General features: G+C 47.6%; 1 protein-coding gene and 1 pseudogene across 1 annotated transcript in view; both read right to left on the bottom strand.

Annotated features, from left to right (window-relative positions):
* The window catches only part of LOC146860813 (sperm-specific sodium:proton exchanger-like), a 4738575-nt gene that overhangs the window by 3969877 nt on the left and 742893 nt on the right, over positions 1 to 25805 (bottom strand). The gene's annotated exons all lie outside the window — the stretch shown is intronic.
* Positions 7144 to 25805, bottom strand: part of LOC146860815 (transmembrane protein 115-like) — a 60111-nt pseudogene continuing 41449 nt past the window's right edge.

The raw sequence follows: 25805 nt of genomic DNA, 5'->3' as shown, positions 1-25805 counted from the left end.
TTATCACAAGACAAGAGTTGTGAGAGGCGTTGTTAGTAAGGAAGATACTGCCGGTCAGGAAGCGGGAGACTTTTTCCTGGGTTTCCTGCCGTTTTGGGGACCAATGGTCAATTGTCGGAACCTGAGACAACTGACCCGTGTAGTTGAATCCACTGTTAATGTGGCGGCTGGTGCCCTTGGTAACTTGACAGCTGAGCTTCAAGCGGATCGCCTCATGACGTTACAGAACCGTATGGTTCTAGACGTCATACTTGCAGACCGTGGTGGGGTATGCAAGGTCATCCAGTCAAGCTGTTGTATTTTCATACCGGATAACGCTCCGACAGTCTACCAGGCCATTTCCAAACTGCATAAGATTTCCGAATCCATTCACGTAGACAAAGGAGATTGGTCACTGATGGGGTGGTTCTGGGGACTGATATCAGCTCGGGGATGGAAGATTCTAATAGTCATTGGAATGATCTTAGCCATTCTTTTCCTGTTCTGTTTATGTATACAGTGTGCTCCTGTAATGTGTAGCCTCTGTGTTACATCATGTGTGAGGAAACCTATATCGAAGGACGATCTAAGCAATAGGATGATGCTACAGCAACATCTCCATGACTTCATGAATGTAGACTTGGACTCAGATTAGTATAGTTCTTGCCTATGTAAGGGCAAAAGGAGGGTCTGTGGTACTGTAAAAATCGGAACCATGTAGGTGGCATGGTCCCACCATGTCAAGTTTGGTATCAGCGAACCGCAAATGAGCAACGCGGTATGTATGAGTGTTTTCATCATGTTCCACTGATGCATTCACCGTGTATACGATATTATCCATGGGTTCCATTTTACAGTAGTAGCCATTTTTGTGGTTGCCCTCACATAGGCTGCGCACTAAGGCCATGCCTAGGCTTAAAGGACACGTACACCTTTGGTGACTTCTCTCTGACCTGTGCAAGCCGACTCCGCTGCCCGAGGTCAATCCTGTCCGGCCGGTTCCTTTCTCGCGGCCTAATGTGATTAGCATCAGGGCTCGACCCATCATAAAGCCCCCGTTCGCACACGATCCCTGACTAAGCTGTTTTCACACCTGACTCTGTTTCCTACTTTATGGCTTGTTTTACGAGCAGGACGTGCCAGTTTTATTGGGGTCTGCTGTTATCTGATGAGGGTTCTGAGCCTTGCTGGGTACAATAACTGCATGCTTAATGAACTGAAATGTGGGATTGTCATTATGACTCTGCTGTTCCTTTGAAACTAAAATATGTGAATGACCACTTGTAAAACAGGGGCGGTGTTACCCCAAAGCGTAATTTTGTGTATATAAGCAAAGACTGTTTTTTGGTTCGGGAGCAGTCTTCTGAGAACATACATCGTGTTGTACTTCTCGGATATCTGTGATTGGTCTGCAGCCAATAAAGACGTTCTTTGAATTCACCTAGAAGACTCTGTGTTTCTGTGGGTCTGAAACAGGAAGAATCCAAAGTCTTAGGGTGTGTTCCCCTGCACCGCTGGGTTCTAAAAATCCGGTACTTCAGGACCTCTCAGCAGCCTTTGACACCGTATGCCACCGCACCCTAATACACCGCCTCAGCAACACTGGAATCCAAGGGAAGGCCCTGGAATGGATCACCTCGTTCCTCTCCGGAAAAACCCAAAGAGTCCGCCTCCCCCCCTTCTGGTCCGCGGCCACCGAGATCATCTGCGGCGTACCTCAAGGATCATCACTCAGTCCAACACTCTTCAATATCTACATGAGCCCCATCGCCACCATCGCACGAAAACACAACATCAACATTATCTCCTACGCCGATGACACCCAGCTGATACTCTCCCTCACCAAAGACCCAGCCACCGCCAAAACCAACTTCCAGGAAGGAATGAAAGAGGTAGCAGACTGGATGAAGCACAGCCGTCTCAAACTCAACTCAGACAAGACAGAAGTCCTCATCCTCGGGCAATCCCCATCTGCCTGGGACGACTCATGGTGGCCCTCGGCGCTGGGAACCGCACCAACACCCACGGACCACGCACGCAACCTGGGTTTCATCCTGGACTTCTCCCTCACGATGACCAAACAAGTCAACGCCGTCTCATCCTCATGCTTCAACACCCTGCGAATGCTTCGAAAGATCTTCCGCTGGATCCCCACAGAAACCAGAAGAACGATCACCCAGGCCCTCGTCACCAGCCGAATGGACTACGGGAACGCCCTATACGCAGGAACCACCGCCAAACTTCAGACTCAGCTCCAGCGCATACAAAACGCCGCCGCACGACTCATCCTCGACATCCCGCGCCACAGCCACATATCCACCCACCTGAGAAACCTCCACTGGCTCCCCGTCAACAAAAGGATCACGTTCAGACTGCTCACCCATGCACACAAAGCGCTCCACAACATGGGCCCCGACTACCTCAACAGCCGACTCTCGTTCTATACCCCCACCAGCCAGCTTTGCTCCACCAGCCTCGCCCTCGCCATCGTCCCACGTATTCGCAGAACCACCTCCGGAGGAAGATCATTCTCCTACCTGGCAGCAAAGACCTGGAACTCCCTCCCCACTCACCTACGACTGACCCAGGACCATCTCAGCTTCAGGAAGCACCTAAAGACCTGGCTCTTCGAGCTGTAGCAGCGCCCCCCCTAGCGCCTTGGGACCCTCACGGGTGAGTAGCGCGCTCTATAAATGTGATTGATTGATTGTTACAGAAAGGGAGATGAGTGGCACACAAGGGGATGAGACTGGTGACATGGACGTGCACATAATTATGGCATCTTATATGTCTGGTCTCTACCACGCACCGATATGGTGAAAAGCACAACAGTAATACTGTATAAATGCTATTTTTAATTTTGTGTATTGTCTGTCTTTGTCCTTTCTTATGTTCACAGATGGAGGATCACCCATAACGGATAAGTTATCTGTTACATGCACACGAGGAGCAGCTACTCTGCCCTCGCTTCATTGACAGGATAGGGACTCCCATCTCTGTCTCACCCAGGGGGTTATTGTTTGCCCTGAAGAAAGTCCAGGACCTATACAGCCAACCCAGGACTGAAACATGTTGGCACTAGGGTCTTAGGACCATAATACTCCTACGGACCCGTTTTAAGATTTTTTAACAACCCAGACAGACCCAAGAATAAAAGGGATACCTGGGGTCGGCCTGAGTTTTTTTAATCTTTAATCCCCCTAGTCTTCATTTTTCAAAAGAGCTCCCAACACTGTGGTTGAGCCCACCCCGACTTATAGGCGTCGGGGTGACCCGATGATGAATCATGACACCACTAGGTTGTGTGAGGGTAATTAAACAAAGAGTGTTTTCCTTCCTCCCGCTCAGGTTGAGTTAGGTGCAACCTTACACTAGAGAGTTCTCCTTTTTTTCACAGTTAGACATTCTGTTTTACTGACCACATGCTGGTCTATTGGGGTATTTTTTGTGGTTGAAATTCTGTCTTAGGAGGGGCATACTCCGACTGAGAAACCTCTCAACCCTCCAGGCAAGGGGAGATTTCCCTAAAACCTTTTTGTACATCCATCCTGCTATAGCCATATTTATTTTTTGTGTAAAAGTGGGGTCAGGACAGGTGGATGGGAATCTCCACTATCTGGAGAGGCCAGTGTCACATAACAAAGGCAGCAGGGCCTTTAAAGAGTCCCGCTCTGGAATGCACATCCTGCATGGAGGAGGTGTGAACAACTCTGCCCAGAGCAGGCTTTATTCCTAGCCTCTCAGAGCGAAGGCTCTCACCTCACGGGGTCAGAAACCTGTCCATGGTGGCTGGTTGGTCGAGACCAGTCAGTCAACACACTAGTAGTTGGTGGTTTTCAGGGGGCACCTCTGAGGTGTCCTCTCGGTGTACTGCTTAATAAATCTGTCACTGGCCTCAGTGTGGGCTTATCAAAACGAGAGGTTTGGTACCAAAATACTTGGGTACAGTGAAGCCATCATGTAGCTGGGGAACTCATAATCACAAGTGTCCAGCCCATGCACTCATAGTGGTCTTCCCTGCACACTTGTAATATCTCAGGTTCTGCTCAGATATGAAAGAGACACATCCACTCATAGAGTTGTGCCCATACATGGGGTATAGTGCACCCTGCCTTAGGGATGTAAGGCCTGCTGTAGGGGTGACTTATGTATACCACAAGCAGTGTTTTGCTGGCATGCCACACAGGGGTGTGTGTCATGTTGACTCTTCATGTTTCTCTGCACCAAGACACGCAGGCTGCAATGAAGTTTGGAGGAGCTTGGTGAGGGGCCCCTGAGGGTGGCGCAATTTAGGCTGCAGCTCTTTAGTTCCAATGCCCTAGGCACCAGAGGTACTACTTACTAGGGACTTACAAGGATTCCAAAGGGGGTGCCAATTGTGGAACAATTGTACAGTTTAGGGAAAGAGCACTGGTACTGGGGACCTGATTAGCAGGGTGCCAGTACATTTTCAGTCAAAGTTGCACACATACCAGGCTCAAATGGGGGTTAATCATGTCAAACGGGCACTTTCTTACACAACCCCCTCCCCCACTAACAAAAGAGGATGAGACTAACCTTTCCCAAAAGAGTCTTCATTGTCTAAGTGAAAGAACCTGGAAAGGCTCTCTACATTGGCACAGTCAGCCCCAGGTCAATTTTTCACTGCAAAGTCCATTCCCTGTAGGTAGATGGACCACCACAAACATTTTGAGTTTCCACCGTTCATCTGCATAAACCATCTGTGAGGTCTCTGGTCGGTTTGGACAAGGACGTGAGTATAAAACAGGTATAGTCTCAGCTTCTTCAGGTACAACAGCAAAGGCTTCCCTCTCAATGGCACTCCAATGCTGTTCCTTGGGGAGTAACCACCTGTTTATGAAATCAACAGGCTGGTCATGGCCATCATCGTTGGTTTGGTATAGGACTGCTCTTATCCATAGTTTAGAGGCATCAGTCTGCACAATGAACAGTCTAGATTAATCTGGAGCTTTGGGAATGGGATCGTAGCACATTGCCTCTTTCTGGGTGTCAGAAGCCTTTTGACAACTAACTGCCTGGTTTACCTTTTTAGGCATCTTCTTGGAAGTGAGTTCTGTGAGGGGTGCCACAATAGTGCCATACCCTCTCACGAACCTGCTTCAATACCCAGTCAAGCCAAGGAATGCCCTGACTTGAGTCCGGATGGTTGGAGCTTCCCAATCAATAATAGTCTGGATTTTGGGTTGTTTGGATATAACTTGGCCTCCACCTTCTAGGAGGCCCAAGTATACAAATGTGCCCTGCCCTATATGGAATTCTGATGCATTGATATTGAGCCCTGCAATCTGCAGGGCTTAAAAAACCATGCCAAGGTTGATCAGCTGATTCTGCCAGGTGACGCTACAGACAGCAATATCATCAAGATATGCTGCACTAAAAGCCTCCAGTCCAGAAAGGGCTTGGTTCGCCAACCTTTGCAAGGGGGCAGGGGCTTTATTTAAGCCAAAGGGCATAACAATGAACTTATAATGCCCATCTGGAATGCTTTCTCTTCCTTTGCTCCTGAAGTCAGGCCAATTTGCCAATACCCTGATGTCAGGTAAGAGGTGAAGGTGAAAGGTGCTGAGAAATGTGGCTGCTTGTCTTTCAACTCATTTTCTCTGGTATGGGATAAACATCTGTCTTGGTAACAGCATTAAGACCTCTGTTGTCCAGAAAAACCTCGTTTCTGATTCCCCAGCCTTGGAGTGAGGTTTGGAGACTAAGACCACTGTGCTAGCCCAGGGGCTATCAAAGGGTTCAATAACTCTCAACTCCAACATCTTGCTGACTTCAGGTTTGACGTTCCCCTAAACATGGTCAGAATGTCAATATACCTTGTTTTTTACAGGCAAGCAGTCCCCAAAGTCCACATCATGGGTACACCAGTGTGTCTATTCAGGGGTTAAGTAGATGAGCCCAGCATACTGGTCCAGGACTTGCCTGCAGTCAGATTTTTGTTGGGCAGAGAGGATGTATAAGTAGACAAGTCCATCTTTTGTTCCATCTGTGGGGCTGCTGGAGAGGAGGTCAGAGAGCGGTTCACTCTCTGCTTCCTGATTCTCATCAGTGACCATCAGCGTAGTCACTTGTCATGGAAAAGCTTAAGGCAGTTAACATGGATGACCCTTTTGGGGTTCCTGCTAGTGCCAAGATCAAATAAATAGGTAAATTCATATTTTCTTTCAAGGATAGGTTAGGGACCACTCCATGTATCCTGGAGGGCCCTAGGAGCCACAGACTCCTCCACTGCAGCCTTTTGGTTATAGCAGAGTTTTTGAATCTCTTGGCTGGCCTCTAGGTGTTTATTTGCTTTGCCTATGTACTCTGTCATCCTGAAAGGTAGGCCTAGTACATAGTCGGCAATATCTTGTTTAGACTTCTTAGATTTCTCCCAGCTTTCCTTAACAAGACACAGTGGTCCCCTCACAGGATGTCCAAACAGAAGTTAATTTTCTTTTATTTTTTTTTAAACAAAAAAGAAGTTTTATTGCATAAAATCAGCCCTCTCAGAGAAGCCTCCTTTCAGAGGAGCATGAAAGAAAGAACATATATTTGCAGAAGACGTATGGAAGATGCAAGAAGTGCCTGGGAACAGGCATCCTCGACCCTTCAGCATCGCATCTGGACTTTACTGTTTGGCAGGCTCTAGGACGAATGTTTTGCAGCCATTTCATTGGCTGTCAGCTGATTGAATGCCAGAAGCAAAGCAGGTGGTCACTCAAAGGCCCCCTTAATACCACTTCCAATGGTTGGGGTATCCTTTGAAAGGGTAGGGATTTACATTGTCAGTCCCCATGACCCTCAACCTTCATCAGGAACAGATTCATGCTGGTAGTAGTGAATCTTGCTACCAGGTATTCTGAGGCAATCCCCCCTCAGGACTACCACCTCTCCTGCAGTGGCTAGGGCCCTCATTTGTATGTTTATCAGGGTGGGTTTCCCTAAGAAGGTGGTGTCAGACAGATGTACAAACCTCATTTCTAGTTACCTAAAGCACACGTAGAGTGAATGTGGAGTGACTTACAAGTTGGCTACCCCATATCACCCACAAACTAATGGCCTGGTTAAAAGATTCAACAAGACCATTAAAGGCATGATCATGGAACTGCCTGAAAAACTCAAAAGGAGATAGAATATCCTTTTGCCAAGCCTGCTTTGCACTTACAGAGAAGTGTCATAGAATGGAGTAGGTTTTCCCACTTTGAACTTCTGTGCCAACCTGGAAGCACCCATCGCTGAGGATGAGGAACGTGGAGAACTTGCTGTCAAAGATGCCAGGTCTAAACTGGGCGAGCTGGAGGCAGCCCTGAACAAGGCCAAGCAGGACATGGTGCACCAGCTGCGCGAATACCAGGAGTCGATGAATGTTAAGCTTGCCCTGGACACTGAGATTGCCACCTTAAGGAAGCTGCTGGAAGGAGAGGAGAACAGGTTGAAATCTGGTATGCAGAACATGAGCATTCAGACAAAGACTTCCGGATACTCAGTGAGCAATGTAAGGCCCAAGTTCCCAGGGCACAGTTTCCTCTGGAGCTGGCAGGTATTCTACTTGAGGAGAAGGGACCTGAGCTGGTGGTAGTTCAGAAGCTGGTTTCCCACTTTTCTTACCTTACCTGTTTCAGGTCAGTAATCTCGCCCCATTTCAAGGACACCATCGCCATTGGATGGACCTTTGTGACATTATCAGCATTGGTGACTGGATAAGTCTGTCCAGTCAGGTACTGTCCTGGAGATACCAGTTTTTCAGTCACCATGGTGACACTTGCACCTGTAGCTTGCAGGGCTTCTACCCTAATCTCATGAATCAAGGGCTATTGTTTCTATTTTTCCATATTAGTGGCCACACAGCTAAGGTTGCAAAGTCCCCCCACCCTCAGAGACTAGTGTAGTTTCTGTGTGCACTTTGATGTGCTCAGGGCACACTAGGGATCCCACCTAGAGAATTGATATTCAATTGCTAACTGGAGCAGTACTAAGGGTATTCTTTTTGGGACAGGCAGAGTCTCTAGTTGGTGTCCAGACGGTTTACAGTTGTAACACTATGCCTTTTTGGGATCCCATTTCTTACCTTGGTACCCAGTTTTTGGTCGTGCAGAGGTTTGGGGCCCACCCTCCTTAGCAGGTTATTGGGGGCCTTTAGAAGACTCTTTACTTTCATCCTTAGAATGTTCACCCTTTTTACCATGGGGTGATTTCGTAACTACTTTCTTCTGGTCACCCCACCAGTGGTAGTTTTAGTCACCCTAGTCGTGACCCAGTGGTCTGCCTTTTTTCTCAATTCTTAGGGAGAATTTGGAACTAGGTCTACTAAATATTGGTGCAATGTTTCAGAAACACAGTTACTCATCAGATGTTCTTTCATAATAAAATGATGCATCCCATCATAGTCACACTCTTGGCTTCCTTGTAACCAACCACCTGGTGTCTTTACTGAAAAGTCTACAGAATTAATCCAGGATTGACTCAAAATTTTGAGTCCCTTTGAACGTATTCCTATATTCTTGAATGGCGAGTCCAAAGCCCTCAATCAGGGTACCCTTCTTGTGCTCATAGGACTCAACCTCTGCCTCCTTCAAAGTAAGGAGTCTATCCCTGTACTTACCAGAGAACAGTTCCCAAAGGAGAGTCCCAATGATTCTGGCTGACCCTTCTCATGCTAAAAGCTCTCTTGAAATGTGTAAACCATTTTGTGATGTCATCACCATCTGTACATTTTGGGGAAATTCCTTTAGGGATAAGGGGCAAAGGTTTCCTCTCAGTCCTTAGGTATTATGGTGCTGCCACCATTCATGCGTGCTAAACCCAGGTCTGCGCTTTTCATTTAAATGGCCAGTATCCTGTCTTCCAGGGCAATTCTGCAGGCCGATCTCTCCAGAAGGATCTCCTCTTTTGGGAGATCTTCAGTGTGCCTTAAGCGACCTGAGCCATCCTCTCTAGAATCAGGGGCCCTTGGCACATTAGGTTGGTCAGGGGGCAGGGGGCAGAGGTGGTGTAACCTCTCCGTCATGTAAGGGCATGTCTGGGTCATTCTTCTCACTTGTTTCACCCTGGTTCTCAGGGTTGGGGGCCTTATCCGAAGGATGGTCCAGCTCATACTCTGCCAACAGATTCTGAAGCGATGCAGTAGTAGACTGAGGCAGTTTTTATTTTGTACTCTTCATAGAGAGTCCTTAACTGCTTTTTTCAGCTGCAGGTAGGGTGTAAGGTTGACCTTCTTAGCCGCATCCCCTGTGGTACTCATCAGCACACTAAATTTGTGACTTATTTATAGCTAGAACAAATCCTAACATATGTTTTTCAGTCCAAGTGGTATCAGCAAATGCAAAGTCACAGACCCCACAGCTGATTCACTAATGTAGGAATCTGGCTGAGTCCAGTGAGTCCTCAGTTTGCAGAAGCTAAAGTAGATACAACTAATGCTCTCTTTTGTGGTAGTGTGGGGGAGCAGTTAGGCTTATCAGAGTTTAGTGCTAAGCATTTGTTGAACTCACAGATGCAATAAACGAGACACACTCAAAGAATAAATCTGAGACCATTTTAGAAAAATAAATTTATTTTTATATATGTTTCAAAACCAAGAACTTAATTCTGTGTTTTCAATAACAATTCGTAGAGGTAAGTAAAGCTTTAAAAGTGTTGCGCCTTTAAACACAATGCAATCATATGGAAGGAAAAGTCAGAGATGCATAAAGATAGGTACAGTCAGTTCCAGGGAATCACCTTCAGGGTTTAGAGTTGTAGTGGGCCAAGGTCCAAGGAACTACCAGGAGTTCTTTGGGAACTGCCTGGGTTCTGCTAGGAACAGGGTGCTGGTGAAGTTGGCAGCTGGTGCGCTAATGTGAAGGGGGGGCCACCCAAAAACCGGCTGTACAAGGGAAGTTGGGGACAAGTCCGAGCCCTCCCAAATGAGGGCTTGGGTCACAAGGGGTCTTGGAGCGAGGGGGCATGCCGGGACCCGGGCAGGGCGGCTCGGACGCGGAGTGGTTAGTTAGGCTGGGCTGGATGTCCAAAGATCCTCCTTCTGGTCAGAGATAAACAGCTGGCAGGGACAAAATCAAGGCAACTGGGCCACTCACAAAGTGTGTCTTAGTGATGCTGACATCCCTCAATGCCTGTTTGGTCCTGGTGCAATGGGAGTCCGGACTGGACTCTCACTGTTGAGGTTTGGTACTTGGTGTCTGGTACCCCGGGAGTTTTTGCTACATGGCTCCGGTTGGTTCTGGTGTTTTCACACTCTGTGGAGAGACAGATCTGACCTTCCAGAGCATGAGTACATTCTCCTAGTCATCTGCAGCATCGATCAAGCCAGGGAGCTGCAAGGCAATGGACCGGACTCTGTTTGTCGATGTCTGTGACCTACAGGGTAGTAGCACCTTTACTCCAATGGAGACTGTAGGCAATTTTAAAAGTCCTGGCAGGCTACCCAAGGTTTTGAGAGTTCTCCAGTCTGTAGGATGAGTCACTCTATAATGATCGTCAAGAGAGGGCGGAGGATGGGCAGGATTTTGCGCTAGAAGTCCACAGTTCTGCTGCATATCTCACCAAGTAGTGACTCTTCATCATCTCACTTCTCTTGATTCATTAATTCTGAGTTCTTGTCTTAAGGGGTGCCACCTAAATACTCAACTTAAGGGTGTTTATGGGTAGTGACAGGTACTAGACAATAGGCTACCTACCTTTAGGGTGTCTACCCCCGCTACATGAGAACTTCCTGTGGGAAATGGGCATAACTGTGACCCTAGAATGCTTAATCCAGTCCAAAACAAGATGGAGGAATCTGAAAAGTGCGGTCCACATCTGCTGGCCCATCCTAGGGGTGGTGTTGGCTAAATGTGGGCACAACTCCTAATCTTACAAATTTTCCACCAGTCTTGCCACCAAAAAGTGGGGTCAGGACGAGGTGTGGGCGGTGGGCATCTCCAATACCTGGAGAGGCCTGGGTCACATAACAAAGGCCACAGTGCCTTTGAAGCTTCCTGGTCTGGAAAGCACATCCTGCTTGGATGAGGTGTGAACATCTTTTCCCAGAGTGGGCTTTGCTCCTGGCCTCTGAAAGCGAAGGCTCTCACCTCAGGAGGTCACAAACCTGTCTATAGTGGGCGGCTTGTCAATATCAGTCAGTCAACACACTAGTAGTTGGTAGGTTTTCTGGGGGCACCTCTAAGGTGCCCCCAGAATGTTACTATTCCTGTACCTGGAAAGGTGAGTTGGTAGCTATGGACATCCATACCTGAAGTTCATAGATCTTTCTTTGCCTGCCTCCACTTGTGTGGGACCCCTGGCACTTGTAAATGAGAAATCCTCTCACAATGACTTGGGGTTTCTGCCCCATGCCAAGTTTGCAGCAAATGATTGTATATTTCACAGGCCCAGCTCTGGGACCGGTTTCAGGCTGTCCTTGACTTTTGTGCATTCCTCACACATTTTTCAGGACATATGCTTTTTTCCTTTAGTGTCAGCAGTATGGAGGGCTGGCACTAGGAGCTCCCTGTCTAAGGGACCAAATACAAACATTCAAAAGAAGGAGAGGCTTCATCGGTCAGCTACCTCTAAACTTGTTGGTGGTAACACCAATGGTGAAGAATGAAGCATGAAGGGGGCAAAAACTATACCTATACTGCAAAGGGGCCCTCTGTCTCCTAACTGCCTCTCTACACTAGACTTTAGTCCCATTAAAAGGGCTTCAGGAATGCCTTGGAACAGTCCTGCAATCCATAAGGAAGGCTCACTCCAACCAGTATCTTATTTTTTCACTCACACACAGAAGATTTAAAATGATTCCAGAGTAGACAGCAAAAGTGAAGCACAGAACATTTTCTCCACACTGAACTTAATACACACATATAGATGAATGATATACCACATCCAGGCCTCGCAAGGCTGAAGTGAAGGACCTGGATTGACTGGAGGACAAGCAGACAAATTTTAGCAGAAGAGGCCAGTGAGCCATTCTACCTTTGCAGGCAATAGGTAAAAAGACCAGCCGTTCTCACCACTGTCAGTCTTTTACAGCCTGGTAAGCTGAAAAAGAGATTTGCTATATGGAGACTCAGAGCCAGGGTGCAGTCTCTCTTGAACAATGCATGGGACCGTTTTAATCTCAACAGTTTGAATTCACTGGCCTATGGCAATATCTTAGACAGGAGGTAGTTTAAAATGGCTAATGGCCTACCCTCTGAAATGAACAGCCATCATAAAGGTAATGTTAATCTACTCTTACCAGATCCGGCTCTAGGGCGCTTAGACAGGTTCCACCGCACCGGGCGTTGATTTCGGGTGCGGGCGTCGTGCTTGCCAGTATATTACGGTTTGAAAAGCACCTGCTGCCGCGTTCCTGGCCTCCATCAAGTTTCAGTCAACAATATAAATATTAAGATAACTCCGGTGATTAATGTTCTTTCTAGAGATTTGTCTATTGGGAGTTTTGACTCAGGGTAAGGTAGCACAGTTGGTTAATATGTCTGCTGCAAAGAACATGTGCCATGCAGATCACAAAGTGCATATAATGTGAATAGGTCAGTGGATTACTGTTACTTGCAGTTTATAAGTTAAAATCCTAACTTAGAATAGTGAGCTGTTAACAGTCATGAAATTACTGCATGCAGACTACAAGGTATAGATTAGAGCGTTAGGATTTTTTCCCCAGTCTATCTTATTCTAATGTTGGAAAAAGAGCTCATTCGGATAGAAATAAATTCTGGTTATTGAAGAGAACCCCCCAACCATGGTGGTACATTTGAAATTCTGAGTTTGTGCTTCTCCAGACCAAGCACTATTAAACAATGCTGTCTACTGGTATGGATGACATGTGGCTCCTACACCTGGAGTCCTCTGTCTTACGTAACATTTATTAAACACTTATATACATACTTATGATTGATTGTCTCTGTGTAGTCTGTGTGATATAAAGTGCTCTGACGCCCTACAGTGATATGAGTGGTGTTATAAAATGAATTTAATGCGTCTGAGAGAGAGTGGTTATGGAGACTTGAGGGGCACTGTTAAAGGGTGGTAGTGAGGAAATCTGTGGTCATTGGGTGCCAACAAATATTGTGGCACTGGGCACCACCAGCACTAAATCCTGGCTGTTTTGCAATCTCAGCCTGTGGGCAGTTTCCACACCAATCGAGACTGCGGAAAGGAGGAAGATATTGGCATAGTTATAATCATAAGACACAGACAAACAAGTTGCAGAGATGTTCCCAGCGAAACTTTGTATCACTCCACGAAAATTCCTTGAAACCATACTGATAACATTATGTTTGTGGGATAGCCCACACAGCTTCATGTCACATGCCTCTGGCAGGTGCATGCATGGAGGAGGCCGCCAGCACCACCTTAGACTTTACGAAGTGGGCTCTAACACTGGATGGAGGATTGTTTCAATGCTGAGTTTAGGAATAGGTCATATCCAACGCTATCAATATGGAAATGGTTGCCTTAGCAACCAGCAGTTTTGGCTATGAAGTTTCATAGAAAGCAGGTCTAATGAAAGCAGATCTCTACTTCAGTACAGATTGAAGAACAAGGCATATTTGATGTCAGGAATGTGGAAGGTTTTCTCAGTTGAGGATGAGAAGTCATTAATTTAGGAATCTAGAAGAATTTTGACAGTACATTTTCCCTGAAGGTATCCGAAGACTTGAGAAAAAACCCTTTCTATGGAACATGCAATTGGCTTCTGCACCCAGTCAATGGTATGACACTTGTTTATTTATATGATTGTGCGCTGTAGACTTGTCTGTATGGATCAACACCACTATAAAGCTTACCACTGTTCCAAAGTCTTTCAATACTAAGAAAACTACCTTCAGTTCAAACACATTTATGTGTAGAGATGTATCTGCTACGCCAAAGGCACAGTGAAGATTTTTCTTCATTATTTTTACCACACATCCTCTTAGGAGTTGCTGGAGGTTACAAACTGTAAATTGAACATTCAGAGAGGAGCACCTCACCAAAAGTTTGAGGACATAGGCTCACAATACCAAAGTTACATCCACTGATGGAAGCACTTAGTGGAACTTTAGGGAATGCATTTAGGTTATATTTAGTCCCAGATGCCTATGCATGGTCTTGTCGGTCATAAGGGATCCACTGAAGAACAAATGATTATTGGAGTCTGTTAAAGCTCTGGGCCCTTAGCTAGATGGTGGCAGCAGTAGTGTGCTTGCCTTTTCATTGGACTATGCACAGTTGTAACAAGCCAGTCCGTGCCTGTCTGCGGCTGCCCGAACCCAGGGGCCAACCACCATGCCCAAATTTCAACTTACTCCATCGATCTCAAAGCTCTTGGAGCCAACATTCTCTATTTGGAGGACGTTTTGTTGCATACATTGGATTTAGGCATTTTAAATTGCAATCTGCCACACCCCTTACCCCTAGAAAGACTTGAGGCAGGCTACTATGGTGGAAACGTTCCTCTCCCCATCGCTAAAATCTACTAACAAAGATTTAAACATTGATTATATTAACACACACTCTCTGGTTAAACATCACCTTGAGATATATGACCTTCTCGACTCAAAATACCCTGATGCATTGTTCCTGACAGGAACCTCGTTAACTTAGGATTCCATGCATGAGGTTTTAGCAGCTCTCCCAGACAATTTTTATATTTTGAATCTGAACAGACCTCATGGCAAAAAAGGTGGGGGAGTCACAGGGATTATAAAAAAAAAACAGTCAAAATTCACTAAACTCACCCATTACCCATTTCATCAGCAGAAAAAATATGGTAATTAAATTTGATTCCCCCACATACTCTCTGATATGTATCATTTTATATAGACAAGTTAAAAAAAATGGAAGGTGCACTCTAATAGGAGTTGAACAGTGAATCGCAAATGCAGAAGCAGTAGTTTCACACATGTAATGATAAACGGGTACAAATAGAGCCCGCTATTGATATCTCGTCGGCGATAAAGGAATGTCGGAAAGCATGATAACTTTTGACGGTGTAAGATCTTACTCTCCCTTTATTAAGGGACCACTTCGGGTTTTATATATACCTGCTTTCGTGGACTATTAGGAGCCATTACTTGAAAGAAGTTGAATAGTCTTCATTACTGGTTTATGCTTCAGAATTACATGGACTGATTGAATTGAAGTATTCGTAGTAGTGTTTGAATACACTTCAAGCACTGAACTTGAAATACTGTGTTCTCTCAGAAACTGTTTTGATATTCCTAGTAATCCCTGACGAAGTTCCCGTGGCACTGGGAAACGAAACGCGTTGGCTGTGTGCCGGTTTTAACAAAACAACTGTGAATAAAAAGAAGAACTTATTTGGACCACAAGTGTGTTTCCTGTTCGACTCCTATTAGAGTGCAACTTCCATTTTTTTGGACTTGTTTATTAATTTGGCATCTCTCAACAGCGGATGCGGGGAGTTGTTGCACTCGACTTTTGATATATGCAACTAGTGGAATTGAGGTTCTTGACCCTGGTCAGCTGTTGTATATCCTATTGTTTCATTTTATATAGACCCCTGTTGGACTTGGCCCTTTTTGCAGGGTCATCCCTGAAACGTTTTGCCTCCCTCCTGTATTTTTTCTGACCTGTTGTTGGCTGTTTTATGACTCTGGGCACTTTACCACTGCTATTCAGTGCTAAAGTGCATATGCTCTCCCTATGTTAAATTGATGTATTGATTAGTGACTCCATGATTTGGTTATTTGATTTACTTGTCAGACCCTAGTACAGTGCACCATGTGTGCCCAGGGCTTGTTAATCAAATGCTGCTGGTGGGCTTGCAGCACTGGTTGTGCCACCCACAGAAGCAGCTTGTAAAGTGTGTCTCAGGCCTGCCGTTGCAGAGCCTGTGTGCGGTCCCTGACTGACATGTTGACTGGCCAAGTGCACCTACTTGCCAGTCCCTAAACCTTCCCTTTTCTTCATATCAGACACCCCTATGGTAGGCCCAAGGGCAGGGTGCATTGTAATTATAAGGTAGGACATGCCCTGGTGTGTGTGGCATGTCCTAATAGTGAATTACAACCATTTTTGTTTTTCACTTTTGCAAGGCTACCTGCATCCCATAGGCCAGAATGGGCAGTTTGATTATTACATCCTATAATCCTAACTGAACCAGGGAACATGGTAGAAATTCAAGTTTAGTATGCCTGAACTCAGGATGATAAAATACATCTTTTAGTGAAGTTGGTTTTAACATTCTGTGTTTGAAAATACCACTTTTAGAAAGTAGGTATTTTCTTGCTTAACTGTCCAAGCCTGCCTCTGCTAGGTTGTATATTGTGTGTCTCGAGTTTGAGTGACAGGGGCTGGGGAATTCCAGGAGACAGGGTGAGTCAGCACAGGGTTGAATAGAGAGATCTGCATGTAGATGGGTGGGAGGAACCTGCACCTGGGACCTGAATAGGGCTGTGCCTTCCCTCCACAATGCTGGCTCCACCTCCTGTGGTGCGTCTGATGTCCCTGGCCTACACTGTGGAAGGAAAGAAGGAGTCTTGTCAACAAAGTGCTCCAGGACTGACCAGAACTGGTTTGGACTAGGCAAAGGCCTCTCTGCTTTCAGAGAACAAAGAGAAAAGCAGTATAAATATGGAGACCCAGACCTCAATACTTTAGATCACTTCTGGAACAACAACAAGAAACCTCTGCCAAGGAGAAGAACCAAAGGAAGCTGTAGGAGTGGACTGCCTCCCTGCCAGTGTGCTGTGTTGCTGGGTTGGCCTACAGTGGTGTCTTCAGTGCCAAGGAGAGGAGAAGGAACTTTTATGTGTACTTCATCATCTTGCAGAATATTTCTCCAAGGGCTTGAACTTGTGCTTGCCTTCTGCTGAAGTCTCAGGGACACTAGACATCACCACCAGCGCCCCTCTGAATTTCCTTTCTTTGAATTCTATCTGCAGAAGCCTGCGTGTCGCTGGGCACGTGACACAACAAGAAGAAGCGTGTCGCCACCGCAGCGGTAGCCGTCGCATCGCCGGAGAAGCGTGCCGCCGCCGCATCTCCCGGAAGCATATCTTCGTCGTAGCTGTCTGCTGTCGCATCACCGGAGAAGCGCGTGGCAACCGTAAGGGTCACCGTCGCATCATCGGAGAAGCATGTCGCAGGGCCTGTCGCGGCTCCAAAGTACAGAGTCACCGCAAGGCTGCCAGGGCGTGGCCGCATTGTCTCAACATCGTCGCATCAAGGGCGCCATCTTATTGCATCATGCCGGATTGTCACATCGCATCGAGGCGCCATCTTGCCGCATCGCAACCAGGCTGCAGCATGAGAATCTACGCATCACCTCCTCTCCGGTAAGGATCAAGACGCATCCCCTACTCTGTGCAAGCATTGAGGCGCGATGCATCGTCTCCCCCGAAGCAAGGAACTGACGCATCTCCAACGCTGCGAGCCTTTTGTTTATTTTGCGTTACACATCCAGGTACTTTTGTGAGAACTGTGTTGCATTTACCATCAACTTGAACTAAGTTAATTCTACCATCTTTAAGTCAATTTTGAGTACAGTATTGTGGATTTTTGTTGTTTGTGGTCTTGTGTTAAGTCTATATAAAGAATACTTATTTTTATAAAACCTGTGTGGTGTCCATCTGTAGTGTTTTCACTGTATTACTGTATGTGTTCACAAATGCTTAACACACTGCCTCTGAGATAAGCCTGTCTGCTCGTGCCAAGCTACCAAGGGGGTGAGCAGGGGTTATCCAGTAGTGTGATCCCCTTTCCCTGACTTAGAAGCAAGGGTCCCTATTTGGTCAAAGGTACCTACCTCTGCCAACTAGAGACCCCCAGTTCTACCAACCCCCAGGCCATATGCCGCAGTTTGCTCATCTGACTGAGCAGCTGACTAGTTTGAATTCGTCCAGAAGGTGTCCACGGCCCCCCATGTCAAGGGCCATATTTTAGATCAAATCTAGTCACTGAATCTTTCAATTTCCAATTTCTATGTCACCTTCTGTTGTTGGTCGGGCCAACACTTTATTCAATTTATGATGTGCATTCCCTCTCTCAGAAAACCACCCCGTGCCCTGACACCTTGTCTAGGAGTTGTAAAAACTTTGATCTCAATGCCTTTTGAAACTCTCCGAAACAGTCCCCTTCCACCCAGAGTGAGTGCATTGGGAATTTTGAGGAGGTAATGACGAACTTGCTCAGAAAAGCTCACGATATGCAAAACCCTCTGTGTAGAATGAAGACAATTCAATGTCAGGACCGGAGGCTTCAGATTATGCTTTCTACTCTCTTCGCTTTATTCTGAACAAAACACAGCAGCCAGAGAGATTTCAAAGTAATCATGATACAATAACAATACACAAAAAACTACAACTCCCTACAACCAGGGAGGCATACTGTAACATAGTCCACCATCTGTTTCAATAACCATATTCAAAGTCCTCTGTCAACTTCCTCCCTTCCTCTTTCTTCGCTGTTTCGCAGCCAGTTAAGTGCTCTTTGGTTTTTCTCTTATGACTTTATGGTATATTTGAATGTGTAATGATTAATGCACTTTGTTTTGCTTGGTAGCGCTGTGGGGTTCTATATTGCTGTTTTTGCTTATCAGATCCCCTTGCCGGCCGCGGGAACGCTTCTCGCTCCTTACGCGGCCGGCTTCCCTGCTGGTGCGGCGTCCTTTACAGCCACTAGGGGGACTCGTACGTCTCGTTGCTCTCGCGTCGCGTCTCTTCAGATGAGGAGCGCGCCGCGAGAGTAACGGTCATCGAAGCCTTGCCCCTGCTGCCTCACCCTGACGTCCGCATCGCGGATTGTAGCCCTCAGCTGATTTGAACGCCCCGGCGGTTGTCCGTAGTGCAGTATTGTAATCGCGGTTGACGGGCTTCACAACAGCGCTGTATGCACCTTGCCAAATCCCACGCATTGCGCGGGCGTTACATACGTTGCTGGGCACACATTCTCTTTTTCAATGCGCTGGGGAGGTAGATAACCGGTCAGGTTGTCCCTGAGGGTTTCTGCGCGTTGTGGGTTGTGGTGCAGCCCTATTTCTATCCCTCTGGGCTACCCTAATTCTTGCAGCCACTGGCCTGCTCTAAAAAAACTTTTGACCTGCGAGTTTGAGGTGTATTCTTCTGTTTCTTACCAGAGACCTTGGGTTGTAGTTGTGTTCCCTGTGAGTACCTACCGTATAGTGATGACTTCTTTGACGCAGTTGATGATTCCATATACCGGGTGGTTAATGAAGTAGTGGGGCCTATGGAACAACGCCTCTCTGACAGAATAGTACAGGAGTGTAATAGGTAGGCGGTGGCGCGTGGGGGCATTGTGCCGACCCCTGGAGAAGGTCAGGAGGGTACCCCCCCACCCCCAAAAAGCAGCATCCAGATGGTGTAGATGTAGATGCCTTTGCGTGTCTTAAGTCGGCGTTTTTAGCGAAGGCGGCCCCGTCTGTTCCCGTCGCTCGATCAGAGGCTCTGCCCCAAGATCTCCTGGACCCCCCATCCCCGGCGACGGACAATGACACCCAGGGGGATACCGATGAGGAAGGGGGGTCATCCCGTCCTTGGCGTCCAACTCCGACAGAGGATGCTGACATGCTGAATCCCGATGATATTATGCATCCTCGGTCCTCAGCTTGGGTCCCGGCAGATAAGGTTGTTCGTTTCCTGGCAAACCGTCTCCGCACACCTCTGGAGAAGGAGGCGCGGAGTTGCTTGAGGGCAGAGTGTCCGAGACACTCTTTGCCGGGTAAGATCGCGTTTACGCCAGATTTGGATTCCAAAATGGCCACCTTTTTGGCAAAATATGTCAAAGATCCCCGGAAGGGCATTGATAGGTCCTGTCAGGACAAACTCCTTGATGCCGTCGCTCCATTGGCTAAAATTTTAGACATGGAGGCTAAGGTGACAGGTTCGACAATTTCCCCTGAAGTCTTATCTATTTGGGCCCAGCGCACCATCATTTTTATGGGGAACGCGAATTGCGCTCTTTCAACTGAGCGTCGCCGCTCATTGTTGATCAAATTAGATCCCAAACTTGGGGATCTGGCTTCTTCGGAGGCTGGGGCCGTGGCCCAAGGGGGCCTTTTTGGTGAACCCTTCCTTAAGGAACTGGGGAAATTTGTATCTAGTTTTACATCATTGGACAAGGCCCAATCCAGTATTAAGAGAGTGTTTACCCAGTGGGTTTTCCGCGGGGCCGGTCGAGGTAGGGGCCGCTCGGCCGGCCGAGGGTTCCAGCAAAACCCTTCAAGGGGACAAGGCTCTGGCCGTGGCCAATATATTTCGACCATGAACTACACCAACTTTTATCCAACGCGAGGACAACGTTTCAGAGGCCGAGGAGGTTTCAAATCCAACTCCGGAGGCGGAAATTCAAACGGTAAGTGTCCCTCCCTCAAATCGGATTCTTATAGGGGGGCGACTAGCGCGCTTTCAAGAGGCTTGGGTGGCGTTGACGTCCAATGCATGGGTCCTTCAGACTGTTCGGGGCTTTCATGTAGAATTTCTATGCAGCCCTCGTCAGGAGACGCGGCCTCGCCCACTTCATTTCAGCCTGCGGGACGCACAGTTGATCGACTAAGAGGTCTCCGAGTTGCTTCGCAAAGGAGCCATTTGCCGCTCAACTCTGCCCCGCACGGTTTTCTCAGCAATATATTCCTGGTAGACAAAGCCGATGGGGGTCGACGACCCGTAATCAATCTCAAAGAATTCAACATTTGGTTAGTGTATCGCCATTTCAAGATGGAGAGGATCCATCTGCTGCGCGATTTGCTGCGACCATCCGATTGGATGGCGCGTCTGGATCTGAAGGACGCCTACCTGGCAATTCCCATTCATCCGCCCCACCGATGGCTCCTGCAGTTTTCTTGGGGGGGTCTGGTGTACGAGTTCACGTCCCTTCCATTCGGACTTTCCTCGGCACCGTGGTGTTTCCCCAAGGTGCTTCATCCTGCGGTGGAGTTTCTCCGAGCGCGGGGTATTCGCTAAGGAACTGGGGAAATTTGTATCTAGTTTTACATCATTGGACAAGGCCCAATCCAGTATTAAGAGAGTGTTTACCCAGCGGGTTTTCCGCGGGGCCGGTCGAGGTAGGGGCCGCTCGGCCGGCCGAGGGTTCCAGCAAAACCCTTCAAGGGGACAAGGCTCTGGCCGTGGCCAATATATTTCGACCGCGAACTACACCAACTTTTATCCAACGCGAGGACAACGTTTCAGAGGCCGAGGAGGTTTCAAATCCAACTCCGGAGGCGGAAATTCAAGCAGTAAGTGTCCTTCCCTCAAATCGGATTCTTATAGGCGGCGACTAGCGTGCTTTCAAGAGGCTTGGGTGGCGTTGACATCCAATGCATGGGTCCTTCAGACTGGTCGGGGCTTTCATGTAGAATTTCTATACAGCCCTCGTCAGGAGACGCGGCCTCGCCCACTTCATTTCAGCCCGCGGGACGCACAGTTGATCGACGAAGAGGTCTCCGAGTTGCTGCGCAAAGGAGCCATTTGCCGCTCAACTCTGCGCCCGCACGGTTTTCTCAGCAATATATTCCTGGTAGACAAAGCCGATGGGGGTCGACGACCCGTAATCAATCTCAAAGAATTCAACATTTGGTTAGTGTATCGCCATTTCAAGATGGAGGGGATCCATCTGCTGCGCGATTTGCTGCGACCATCCAATTGGATGGCGCATCTGGATCTGAAGGACGCCTACCTGGCAATTCCCATTCATCCGCCCCACCGATGGCTCCTGCAGTTGTCTTGGGGGGGTCTGGTGTACGAGTTCACGTCCCTTCCATTTGCACTTTCCTCGGCACCGTGGTGTTTCACCAAGGTGCTTCACCCTGCGGTGGAGTTTCTCCGAGCGCGGGGTATTCGCATGATCGTCTACTTAGACGATATTCTTCTAATGGCCCAGTCTCCTCAAATCCTATTGCTTCAACTCCAACAGACCGTATCTCTTTTACAGGATCTAGGGTTTGTTATCAACACAGCGAAGTCAATTCTTCAGCCTTCGCAGTCAATCACCTTTGTAGGTTTTGTAGTGGATTCCGTTCGAGCGACTCTAAGCCTTCCGTCTCGGAAAATGGCGAAGATTCGCCATGAGCTCTGCCGAACAGTGTCCAAACCAACTATCTCCCTACGTCATTTGGCCAGAATTGTGGGCCTTCTGTCCTCCTCGATCCAGGCGATTTTTCCAGTCCCTTGCATTATCGGGCCCTGCAGCGTCTCAAGGCCTATCACCTCAGGAGGGGTCGGTCGTACGATCATGTGGTCCCGCTCTCCGCAGAGGCCAAGTAGGAAATCGCTTGGTGGCTCACCCATATGGGGGCTTGGAACGGCCGCACGATCTTCGGCTCCATTCCGGATTTGATCATTGAGTCCGACGCCAGCAGACTGGGTTGGGGCGCCCGATGGGGAGATTTTTCCACCGGAGGTGTTTGGTCAGCAGACAAGTAGGATTTTCATATCAATTGCTTAGAACTGCTAGCGGGTTCTTTCGCGGTACGCTGTTGGACCGGGACAGAGTGCAGTCTTGCGCGCTTCTGAAAATGGACAACATCTCCGCAGTCCGCTATGTCAATCGATTGGAGGGGCCCCGTTCTCAGACGTTAGCGAACCTGGCGAAAGACTTTTGGGAGTTCTGCTTGGATCACCACATATCGGTGACGGCGGAGTATCTCCCGAGTCAACACAATCAGATAGCGGACTGGCACTCCAGACACCTTTACGATTCCAGCCTATGGAAGCTGGACCCTCCGGTCTTCCGATGGTTGAACACTCTGTTGGGTTCGTTTTTTCGGAGGATCTCTTTGCCTCCCGTTTGGACAATCAGGTTCCACGGTTTTTCAGTTGGAGGCCGGACCTGATGGCTCTTGCCACGGATGCCTTCCTTCAGGATTGGAGGGTGGAACACGGATATGCGTTTCCCCCATTTTCAATGATAACGAGAACGACGGCCCAGATCCGTCGGCAGTGTGCGGAGGTGACCCTGGTAGCTCCCCTTTGGAGATCTCAAGTGTGGTTTCCGGTTCTTCTGGAACTTTCCTGGGATTCTCCAATCCTACTCCCCCTGTATCCTCAACTTCTTCGGAACCCGGACGGGGAGCCTCATCATCTAGTCACACAGGGGACCCTCCGGCTCATGGTATGGCGACTTTCAGGCGACGGTGGTCGTTGCCGGGACTTTCGGAACAGGCTGAGACCCTCCTGTCAAGGGCTTGGGCGGACAACACCACGAAGCGTTACCAATCCGCGTGGTCACGATGGGTTCGTTGGTGTCTTCGACGGGATCTGGATGCCGTGGACGCAGGAATCGTTCCATGCTTAAATTTCTTCGCCGACCTGCCGGCGGAAGGTCTAGCATATCGCTCCTTTAATGCTATCAGGTCCGCGGTTTCGGCCGCTCACGTTCCTTTGGATGGAGCACCAATTGGGGAACATCCTATAGTCTGCAGACTTCTACAGGGCGTAAGATTATCGTTACCCCCGGAGCCTCGTTATTCCGTCCTTTGGGACGTCGACAGGGTCTTGAATTTGTTTCTTTCTTGGCAACCTAATAGATATTTATCTTTGAAAGAATTATCTTCCAAGCTTGCTATGCTTTTAAGGCTTGGTCTCCTGCAGGAGAGTTTCAGATATTCGCACCTTGGACATCTCGGCACAGACTTTTTCCCCGGACGGGGTTGTGTTTACGATAGGTCGCAGGACTAAGTCTCATACAAGAGCAATTTCGTACCCGGCTTTTCGGGACGTGCCAAAATTATGTGTGATGGACTGCCTGAAATCGTACGAGGATTTAACGCAGGAACTCCGCCCTCCGGGCGAGCGACAACTCTTGATTGCTCTCAAGAAGCCACACAAAGCGGTCTCTTCTCCCACCATAGCGAGGTGGGTGCGATGGGTTATGCAAGAAGTTGGCATTGACACAAAGCAGTTTGGTGCCCATTCCACCAGAGGTGCTATGGCCTCGAAGGCATTTGCGCTGGGAGCGCGTTTGGAAGATATAATGCATGCGGCGGACTGGTCTTCGGACTCTAACTTCAAGAGGTTTTATTTTAAACCGGTAGTTAATATGGCACAGTTAGTGGTAAGTAAGCTTTGAACTAGCATAATCCGAAGACTCCGGTCCTGACATAGAATCGGAATTTACCTAGTTATTATGACGGTAAGTTCCAATTCTATTAAGGACAAGGAGGTGAGGATTATCCCGCCCGGGGCACCATTGATGCGAACCCACCCGTATGGTTGTAAGTAATCATTTTTCTCTTTATTATTCTTGTAAAGGCTTTGGCTTCTTGGTCTGACTATTATTTGACATGTTGCTGCGGTATTGCATACAGTCAACTGTTTCCAATTTCTGACCTCCTTACTTGGTTCTTTCAGGGAATGACGGATCTAAACAGGACCAATGATGTGATGGCGTGACATGCGCGAAGAAAGAGGAAGGGAGGAAGTTGACAGAGGACTTTGAATATGGTTATGGAAACAGATTATGGACTATGTTACAGTATGCCTCCCTGGATGTAGGGAGTTGTAGTTTTTTGTGTATTGTTATTGTATCATGATTACTGTGAAATCTCTCTGGCTGCTGTGTTTTGTTCAGAATAAAGCGAAGAGAGTAGAAAGCATAATACTCGCCTCCGTGTCCTTAATAGAATTGGAACTTACCGTCATAATAACTAGGCAAATTCCGATTCATCGCCACAAGCATCTAAATGGTTCTCAAATGACCTTAAACAAGCCAAACATTGGCTCAAAGCATATGGCCCTGAAAAAAGGGACAACTTTCTCCTGCAGCTTAAGTCCTACGAGAAATTGATCTGGAAAGCCAAATCCACTTACTTTTCAAATAAAATTATAAACTCTGAAAATAAAACCAAAGTAATATCTAAAACAGTCTCAGAAGTATCAATTCCAGACTGCCTGAATGTCTCGGTGGTCACCACACAAGCCTTGTGTGATGAACAGAACTTTTTTTCATCTAAAAGATTAGAATAATCAAAGACAGTATCCCTCGTAGTGCCCCTTACAGCCCTCCTCCTCTGGAAGATAGGAACCCCTTCCATCTTGATGCTTTTCCTTCAATTGTTAGAGATGCTGTGTCAAAGTTGTTAACAAAGGTCAAATCTAGCTACCCTAACGACATCTACCGCCCTCAATCCAAAAAGTCATTTTTCTGAGTTTCCATGTATCCCTGAGCCAGGCATGGCCCCCTTTACTTTTAAAGAAGCAGTGGTTCTGCCTCCCTTTAAAAAAGCCGGGGAAGATCTGTCTATTTTACGAAATACCATGCAATTTCCCTTCTCCCCTGCCGAGCCAAGATCCTGGAGGCCCACATTGCCCATTACCTCTGCTCCTTTATTGAAGGCTCCTCCTTTCCAGAACCCCATCAAGCATGTTTTCGCCCTTTTCATGGAATCCGTTATTCTTTCAGTACTAGATGATAAGATAGAGGAGGCAGATAAAGGTCAGGACAAGGCGTTGGTCCTACCGGATGAGTAGGACTTGGCCTTCATCGCTAAAGTTCCCTAAACTTTTTACTTTCCCCCTAGACCATTTTCCTGCCATAGAGTTGCCAATTTAGATGCTTTGGGTGCTAGTGATGTGCACTGTGTGTGCCAGGGCTAGTAATGCTAACGTGTGCAGAGAATGGAACTCAGGACTTCATTGTAGGGCCTGTGCGCAGTTTGCTAAGTTAGCATGTTGGCCTGACAAGTACAACCACTTGTCAGGCCTTAGTTTCCCTTTTGCGTACACAGTGGGCACCCCTGTGGTAGGTCCCGGGTAGCCCCTGGGCAGGGTGTAGTGTAAATAAAAGGCAGGACATATACTGAGGTCTGAGTTATGTCCTGGCCGTGAAAAACACTCCATTTCGTTTTTCACTGGTGAAAGGCCATACTACCCATAGGA

Source organism: Triturus cristatus, chromosome 3_1 (genome assembly GCF_964204655.1).
Source record: "Triturus cristatus chromosome 3_1, aTriCri1.1, whole genome shotgun sequence".
Taxonomy (NCBI): Eukaryota; Metazoa; Chordata; class Amphibia; order Caudata; family Salamandridae; genus Triturus; species Triturus cristatus.
Note: the sequence above shows the minus strand (reverse complement) of the source record. Positions and strands in the feature narration are given on the sequence as shown.